The sequence below is a fragment of the Symsagittifera roscoffensis genome, chromosome 3, assembly GCF_963678635.1.
Source record: "Symsagittifera roscoffensis chromosome 3, txSymRosc1.1, whole genome shotgun sequence".
Lineage (NCBI taxonomy): Eukaryota > Metazoa > Xenacoelomorpha > Acoela > Convolutidae > Symsagittifera > Symsagittifera roscoffensis.
Window position 1 is genome coordinate 78,644,216 of NC_087064.1, and position 9,018 is coordinate 78,653,233.

The window sequence follows — 9,018 nt, forward strand, 5'->3', positions numbered from 1 at the left end:
ACATGACAATGTGAAATTGGGCTATAAGGGCTGGAACCTCTACAATATGAACCTCGGTAAACAAGGAAGGTGCTATATTTTGACAGACTAGACCCAGTTTGGCTATTTTTCCACCGAGTCGATCCAAAATGATTTTTCGACCGACTCAACTGAATCTAACGTGTGTTCGGATGTGTTTGACTCAATCATGCTAATTTTCAACCGACTCGGCCGAAACTGTCCCTATTTCGACCAACTACTTTTCAGATTCAGTACAATTTACGCAATTCAAAAGTTGAATTTCACAATCAACTAGTATAATATGTTGAATACTTTTGCTTTGACATAGTGTTAACTTATTATTTTAACATCAAAAGCTTAATACAAAGTTATCCCGCAGAAAAAATTGTTCTGAACTGAAATCAGGCAATTGGTAATTGGTCATACTATTTTTTACTACTCATTTTTTCCAGTTAATTTTTCCTTACTGACAAAAAATTGCCAAAACGGTTAGAGATCGACAAAGAGCAGTTGAAGTTTACCTCTATGACCTCACTTAAGTAAACCCTTGTTGTTTTTTGTTGTGGATTCAGCAAACAAGGCTGGTGCTATGGTTTGACCGACTAGAACTACACTGACTATTTTCCACTGACTCGATCTAAATTGATTGTTTTGACCAACTCGACTGAATCTAACGTGTGTTCGGATGTATTTGACCCGAGAAGGCAAAGTTTCGACCGACTCGACCCAAACTTGCTATGTTTCGACCAAATAGTCAGACTCTGTAGAATTCGCGAAATTTAAAAATTGATTAAACTTGATCATTCTGACCACCAACTAGTATAATACTTTGAATATTTTGCTGTAAAAACAGCATGAAAATATTAGCTAAAAAAATATTTTGCTATTTGAAAACGTAATAACAAATTCTATCTAACGGATTAATTTGTTCCGAACTAAAAACCGGGAAGCGCTAATTGGTCATTTTATTTTCTTGAACGACTCTTTTTTCAAAACTCATTCATCAATTTTGACAGCCCAGAGTTATATTTTAACAAAAAAAAAACTGCCGAAAACGATTAGTGATCAAAAAAACGCAGTGGAACGTTTAGCATTTTGACCTCACTGTAGAGAACCCTGGTTGTTTTTGCTGCAGTTTCTGCAAACAAGGCCGGTGCTTTGTTTTGACCCACTAAACCCATAGTGGCTATTTTTCCACCGACTCGATCCAAATAGACAACTCCAAAGTTGATCGACCTTGAACATTTTCACCATCAACTTGTATAAAACGTTGAATATTTTTGCAGTGTTTTAGCCTAAACCTGATTTTTGAACGCTGAAAGCGCAATATCCAAAGTTATCCCACGAAAAAAATTGTTCTGAACTGAAATCAGGCAATTGGTAATTGTCCAATATAATTATTACAACTCAATTTTTAAAATGAATATTTCCTTACTTCCATCTAAAGTGTGTTCGGATGTGTTTGACCCAATAATGCTAAATTTTGACTAACTCGACCCAGACTTGCTATGTTTCGACCAAATGGTTTGCAGACTTTCTTCATTTTACGCAATTTAAAACTTGGTCGTCCTCGATCATTTTGTCAACCAACTAGTTTTTACGATGAATTTTTTTGCTATGATATAGTATAACTTTTTTTAACGCTGAAAGCGTAATAACAATTGTTTTCCCGCAAAAAAAATTGCTCTGAACTGAAAACAGGTAAGCCCTAATTGGTCTTTTTGTTTTCATGAGCGACTCACTTTTACAACTCGTTCTTCAATTTATAGCCCAAACTTATGTTTTAATTTAAAAAAAATTACCAAAAATTATTAGAGAACAAAATAGGGCAGTTAGAACGTTCCGTTTTTTTTCTACCTCAATGAGGAGAACCTCGTTTTATGCTGCAGATTTGGCAAAAAAGCAGGTACTATGTTTCGATTGACTAAAACCAAACTTGCTAGATTTCTACCAGCTCGACCCAAAGTGGCAATGTTTCGATCAACAATTTTTCGGAGTCTGTATTTTTTACGCTGTGCAAAAATGATCGACTTTGATCTGTTTCACCATCAACTACTTTATTCAGTTGTATATTTTTGCTTTGATCTGGTCTAAACTTATTATTTTAACGCTGAAAGCGTAAAACCCAAAGTTATCACGCGGAAAAAATTGTTCTGAACTGAAATCAGGCAATTGGTAATTATGCATAATATTTTTGACGACTCAATTTCAAACATTAACATTTACTTAGTGACAGCCCAAAGTTAGAGTTTAATAAAAAAAAATTGCCAAAAATGATCAGAGATTTAAAAAATCAGCTGGAATGTTTACTTTTATGACCTCAATTAGGAGAACTCTTGTAAATTTTGTTGCAGACTCGTCAAACAAAGCTGGAGTAGTGTTTGTCACGAAACCCTTAATCATGTTGATTTTTTTCGTCGCAAAAAAAGATGGTGTTTTTTTCTGTGTAGATTGGAAACACGAATGAATAAAACGAAGCGCAGCTCCAAAGGTAAAGTTCGCTTTAATGAAATTTTCTTTCATTCATTCCATCTTTTTGATTTTTCAGGGTTTGGTTGGCTATTGCGTTTGCCAGCAACCAGCAAACAGCAAACAAGACCGTTCGTAGCAGGACAAGAATAATTATTATTGGGAATTCGGGGTTGATCCAAACTTCTAATACAATTTCCATGAGACCCAAACTTGTAATACAATTTCCATGTATTAAAAACTTCTTGCCATAAAGTTCCATATAATTCCAAGCGTACAGAAAATTCTATGAAATCTCCAATATAACAATTTTTCATATATTAAAATCGTATGATAACTAATTTTCCATAAACCAAAAAAAGAGCACAATATGAGGAACGTCTTAGAGCGGCTAGTGAAAAGGAGATGAGTGAGCCGCTCAGCGCTATCGAGTTGATGTATACGGACGCGGCTACGGTCTCTGGAATGCTACTTACGGAAAATGAAGGGTTACTTACTGTCCAAGGACTACGAGGAAGCTTTTGGATGACTTGTTTGAGGAAGAATGGGGTCACCCTGGAAGAACCTGGAGCTGCAGTTGGGGGAATAACACACGGTCCTAACACGACGATCTTGAGCCATATCCGCAGGGAAGGTCATACCTTCGAATGAAACAGGTCGGCTTTCCTGGACACCAAACGTCAGAGCAATGGGCTACGTTTTTGGTTGAGTTCAACAAGCGGGTAGGAACGAAAATGGATGTCAAAGAGTTCAAGAAAGAGTTATGGAAAATTGTGATAGAATACGTGGAACATGTTTTGATCGGGACTGGACTAGATCGAGATACTACAGAAAAGCTACTCAAAAAGATGGTGCATACTAGAGAAACCAGACATGAGATAATCCTGTAAAAACAGCTCTCCTTTGAAGACTAAGCGTAAAACTGATATCACTAAAACTAAACCTTTCATATGAACGATACCGATTACTATGAAAAAAAGATAAATTCATACTCAGGGCAAAGGGGGAAAGAGAAACTTGAGAAAGGGAAGGGGGATGTTCAAGAGTCAACGAGAAAGAAATCGGAAAGGGAGAAACTTTTAATGGTTGCTGAATCCATAATTTCGCGTACAGAGCCGAGATCCATGAGAATGAAGCGTGAAGTAGAAGACCACAATCCATCTGCGAAAACATTATGTTGAGCGAACCTAAAAGAGGTACTTCCGATGGATTTGGCTAGGTGGAACACCTAGGAGTCGCACTAGAGGTTGAAGACACTTCAGACCCGAAAGCTTTGGCAGGATCTCAGGCAACAGCTCTTGAAGATGAAGAGTGACACTACGAGTGGACAAACATAGTAAGTCAACATGAGAACTGATTGATCTCGAGCCAATGTCAGCATGTTGGTGAAAAGTTACAGCAGATAAACTTTAAAAGAATTTGACCAGGATTACAGATCGTTCATGGTGGATTGACCTGGATACAGTGAAAGAATTCAAAAGCCGCTCAAAGTGCTCGGAGAGAAGGGTTGCATAGAAAAAAAGATTTTGAGCTAGGCAGCAAAAAGCTTACCTAAACAACCTAGAGCAGAGAAGTAAGCTGGCCAGAAATTGGGAAAGACTGTTGCGGAGTAATTTGACAATCAGCTGGGGACTCCTTCATTGGCGAAAGTCTCGATGGCAAATCCATTTGATAGGATAGGGGGACAGTTGCTATTCGCTTGGTGCCTGGCGGGTGTGACACTAGAAGACCTCACGTCACATGACAATGTGAAATTGGGCTATAAGGGCTGGAACCTCTACAATATGAACCTCGGTAAACAAGGAAGGTGCTATATTTTGACAGACTAGACCCAGTTTGGCTATTTTTCCACCGAGTCGATCCAAAATGATTTTTCGACCGACTCAACTGAATCTAACGTGTGTTCGGATGTGTTTGACTCAATCATGCTAATTTTCAACCGACTCGGCCGAAACTGTCCCTATTTCGACCAACTACTTTTCAGATTCAGTACAATTTACGCAATTCAAAAGTTGAATTTCACAATCAACTAGTATAATATGTTGAATACTTTTGCTTTGACATAGTGTTAACTTATTATTTTAACATCAAAAGCTTAATACAAAGTTATCCCGCAGAAAAAATTGTTCTGAACTGAAATCAGGCAATTGGTAATTGGTCATACTATTTTTTACTACTCATTTTTTCCAGTTAATTTTTCCTTACTGACAAAAAATTGCCAAAACGGTTAGAGATCGACAAAGAGCAGTTGAAGTTTACCTCTATGACCTCACTTAAGTAAACCCTTGTTGTTTTTTGTTGTGGATTCAGCAAACAAGGCTGGTGCTATGGTTTGACCGACTAGAACTACACTGACTATTTTCCACTGACTCGATCTAAATTGATTGTTTTGACCAACTCGACTGAATCTAACGTGTGTTCGGATGTATTTGACCCGAGAAGGCAAAGTTTCGACCGACTCGACCCAAACTTGCTATGTTTCGACCAAATAGTCAGACTCTGTAGAATTCGCGAAATTTAAAAATTGATTAAACTTGATCATTCTGACCACCAACTAGTATAATACTTTGAATATTTTGCTGTAAAAACAGCATGAAAATATTAGCTAAAAAAATATTTTGCTATTTGAAAACGTAATAACAAATTCTATCTAACGGATTAATTTGTTCCGAACTAAAAACCGGGAAGCTCTAATTGGTCATTTTATTTTCTTGAACGACTCTTTTTTCAAAACTCATTCATCAATTTTGACAGCCCAGAGTTATATTTTAACAAAAAAAAACTGCCGAAAACGATTAGTGATCAAAAAAACGCAGTGGAACGTTTAGCATTTTGACCTCACTGTAGAGAACCCTGGTTGTTTTTGCTGCAGTTTCTGCAAACAAGGCCGGTGCTTTGTTTTGACCCACTAAACCCATAGTGGCTATTTTTCCACCGACTCGATCCAAATAGACAACTCCAAAGTTGATCGACCTTGAACATTTTCACCATCAACTTGTATAAAACGTTGAATATTTTTGCAGTGTTTTAGCCTAAACCTGATTTTTGAACGCTGAAAGCGCAATATCCAAAGTTATCCCACGAAAAAAATTGTTCTGAACTGAAATCAGGCAATTGGTAATTGTCCAATATAATTATTACAACTCAATTTTTAAAATGAATATTTCCTTACTTCCATCTAAAGTGTGTTCGGATGTGTTTGACCCAATAATGCTAAATTTTGACTAACTCGACCCAGACTTGCTATGTTTCGACCAAATGGTTTTCAGACTTTCTTCATTTTACGCAATTTAAAACTTGGTCGTCCTCGATCATTTTGTCAACCAACTAGTTTTTACGATGAATTTTTTTGCTATGATATAGTATAACTTTTTTTAACGCTGAAAGCGTAATAACAATTGTTTTCCCGCAAAAAAAATTGCTCTGAACTGAAAACAGGTAAGCCCTAATTGGTCTTTTTGTTTTCATGAGCGACTCACTTTTACAACTCGTTCTTCAATTTATAGCCCAAACTTATGTTTTAATTTAAAAAAAATTACCAAAAATTATTAGAGAACAAAATAGGGCAGTTAGAACGTTCCGTTTTTTTTCTACCTCAATGAGGAGAACCTCGTTTTATGCTGCAGATTTGGCAAAAAAGCAGGTACTATGTTTCGATTGACTAAAACCAAACTTGCTAGATTTCTACCAGCTCGACCCAAAGTGGCAATGTTTCGATCAACAATTTTTCGGAGTCTGTATTTTTTACGCTGTGCAAAAATGATCGACTTTGATCTGTTTCACCATCAACTACTTTATTCAGTTGTATATTTTTGCTTTGATCTGGTCTAAACTTATTATTTTAACGCTGAAAGCGTAAAACCCAAAGTTATCACGCGGAAAAAATTGTTCTGAACTGAAATCAGGCAATTGGTAATTATGCATAATATTTTTGACGACTCAATTTCAAACATTAACATTTACTTAGTGACAGCCCAAAGTTAGAGTTTAATAAAAAAAAATTGCCAAAAATGATCAGAGATTTAAAAAATCAGCTGGAATGTTTACTTTTATGACCTCAATTAGAAAAACTCTTGTAAATAAACAAGGCTGCAGTAGTGTTTGTCACAAAACCCTTAATCATGTTTATTTTTTTCGTCGCAATAAAGATGGTGTTTTTTTTCTGTGTAGATTGGAAACACGAATGAATAAAACAAAGCGCAGCTCCAAATGCAACGTTCGCTTTTTGACATTTTCTTTCATTTATTCCATCTTTTTGACTTTTCAGGTTTTGGTTGGCTATTGCATTTGCCAGCAATCAGCAAACCGCAAACAAGACTGACCGTTCGTAGCTGGACAAAAATCTTTATTATTCGGAATTCGGGGTTGACCCATGTATTAAAAATTTCTTGCCATAGCGTTTCATACAATTCCATGCGTACAGAAAATTCTATGAAATCTCTAATATAACAATTTTTCATATATTAAAATTGTATGATAATTATTTTTCCATAAATCAAAAAAGAGCACAGTATGAGGAACGTCTTAGAGCGGCTAGTGAAAAGGAGATGAGTGAGCCACTCAGCGATATCGAGTGATGCATACAGACGCGGCTACGGTCTCTGGAGTGCTACTTACGGAAAATGAAGTGTTACTTACAGTCCAGTCCAAGGACTAAGAGGAAGCTTTTAGATGACTTGTTTGAGGAAGAATGGGGTCACCCTGGAAGAACCTGGAGCTGCAGTTGGGGGAATAACACACGGTCCTAACACGACGCTCTTGAGCCATATCTCCAGGGAAGGTCACATCTTCGAATGAAACAGGTCGGCTTTCCTGGACACCAAACGTCAGAGCAATGGGTTACGTTTTTGGTTGAGTTCAACAAGCGGGTAGGAACGAAAATGGATGTCAAAGAGTTCAAGAAAGAGTTTTGGAAAATTGTGATAGAATACGTGGAACATGTTTTGATGTCACTAAAACTAAACCTTTCATATGAACGATACCGATTACTATGAAAAAAGATACTTTCATACTCAGGGCACAGGGGGAAAGAGAAGCTTGAGAAAGGGAAGGGGGATGTTCAAGAGTCAACGAGAGAGGATTCGGAAAGGGAGACACGTTTAGTGGCTGCTGAGTCCATAACTTCGCTCACAGAACCGAGATCCATGAGAATGAAGCGTGAAGTAGAAGACCACAATCCATCTGCGAAAGCAGTATGTTGAGCAAACCTAAAAGAGGTACTTCCGATGGATTTGGCTAGGTGGAAGGCCTAGGAGTCGCACTAGAGGTTGAAGACACTTTAGACCCGAATACTTTGGCAGGATCTCAGGCAACAGCTCTTGAAGATGAAGAGTGACACTACGAGTGGACAAACATAGTAAGTCAACATGAGAACTGATTGGATCTCGAGCCAATGTCAACACAACGTAAATTTTGTTGCGGACTCATCAAACAAGGCCGAAATAGCGTTTGTCACGAAAATTCTATAGATTGCTTTTTTATCATCGCAATGAAGTTGGTTTTTTTTGTTGTTTGGATGGCAAAAATGAATGGTCAGAACAAAGCGCAGCTCCAAATGCTACGCTCGCTTTTTTATACTTTCCTTCATTTATTCCATCTTTTTGATTGTTCAGGGTTCGGTTGGCTATTGCGTTTGCCAACAATCAGCAAACGGCAAACAATATCACTCGTAACAGGACAAAAATCATAATTATTCGGGTTGATTAAATCTTCTAGTCCTAAAAATTCCATATATGAAAAACTTGTTGCCATACAGTTGCATATAATTCCATACGTACAGAAAGTTGTATGAAATCTCTATGATAAATTTTTTCATATATAAAAATTGTATAATAACTGTTTTTCCATATACCAAAAAATTGATTTTTTCTAATTTTATTAACTGAAAACGTTTGATTTATACGTAACCGAACGCAACTGACACAACCCTTGGTTTAGTCAAAGACGAAAAGTTGGACAAACCTGTATTTGCAATGCATAGAAAATGAGCTGGATTGCTAAAGAGCTGTCTTTCACAAATGGATTTTTCACTCTTCCAACTTTTAAATTTTGGCAAAAGTTTTAACGATGGTTTTTTTAATTTAATTTTTACAACTATCAGACGTTGATCAAAACATAAAAAACATGACATAAAAAAGAAATAGGAGTTTTCAGCATCGTAACAATATAAATTAAGCGAAAAGAAAAGCCCAACATTAGTGTATCCAGGACTACGTTATGCACACAAAAGATTAAATTTTGCATGCAGAAAAAATTGGCAAATGATTGTTTGAATACAAGCTTTTTTGAAACTGTTTGCTTAAGTACAACAACCAAACTTTTAGGGCAATTTGAATTTTTTTTGTGTTGCCATCAAAAAATGCTAGCCATACAATTTTCATATATGGGAATTGTATGATAAGCTTTTTTTTCAAAAAACAAAAACCTCAAGTTCTATCATCACCAAAAAGTCATTTTGAAACCAAACTGCCTCAGAAATTAGTTTAAATCTTTTTTCAACCAGTTGTCGAAATTGTAGGAAAAAAATATGAAAACATTTTTCCAGGCATT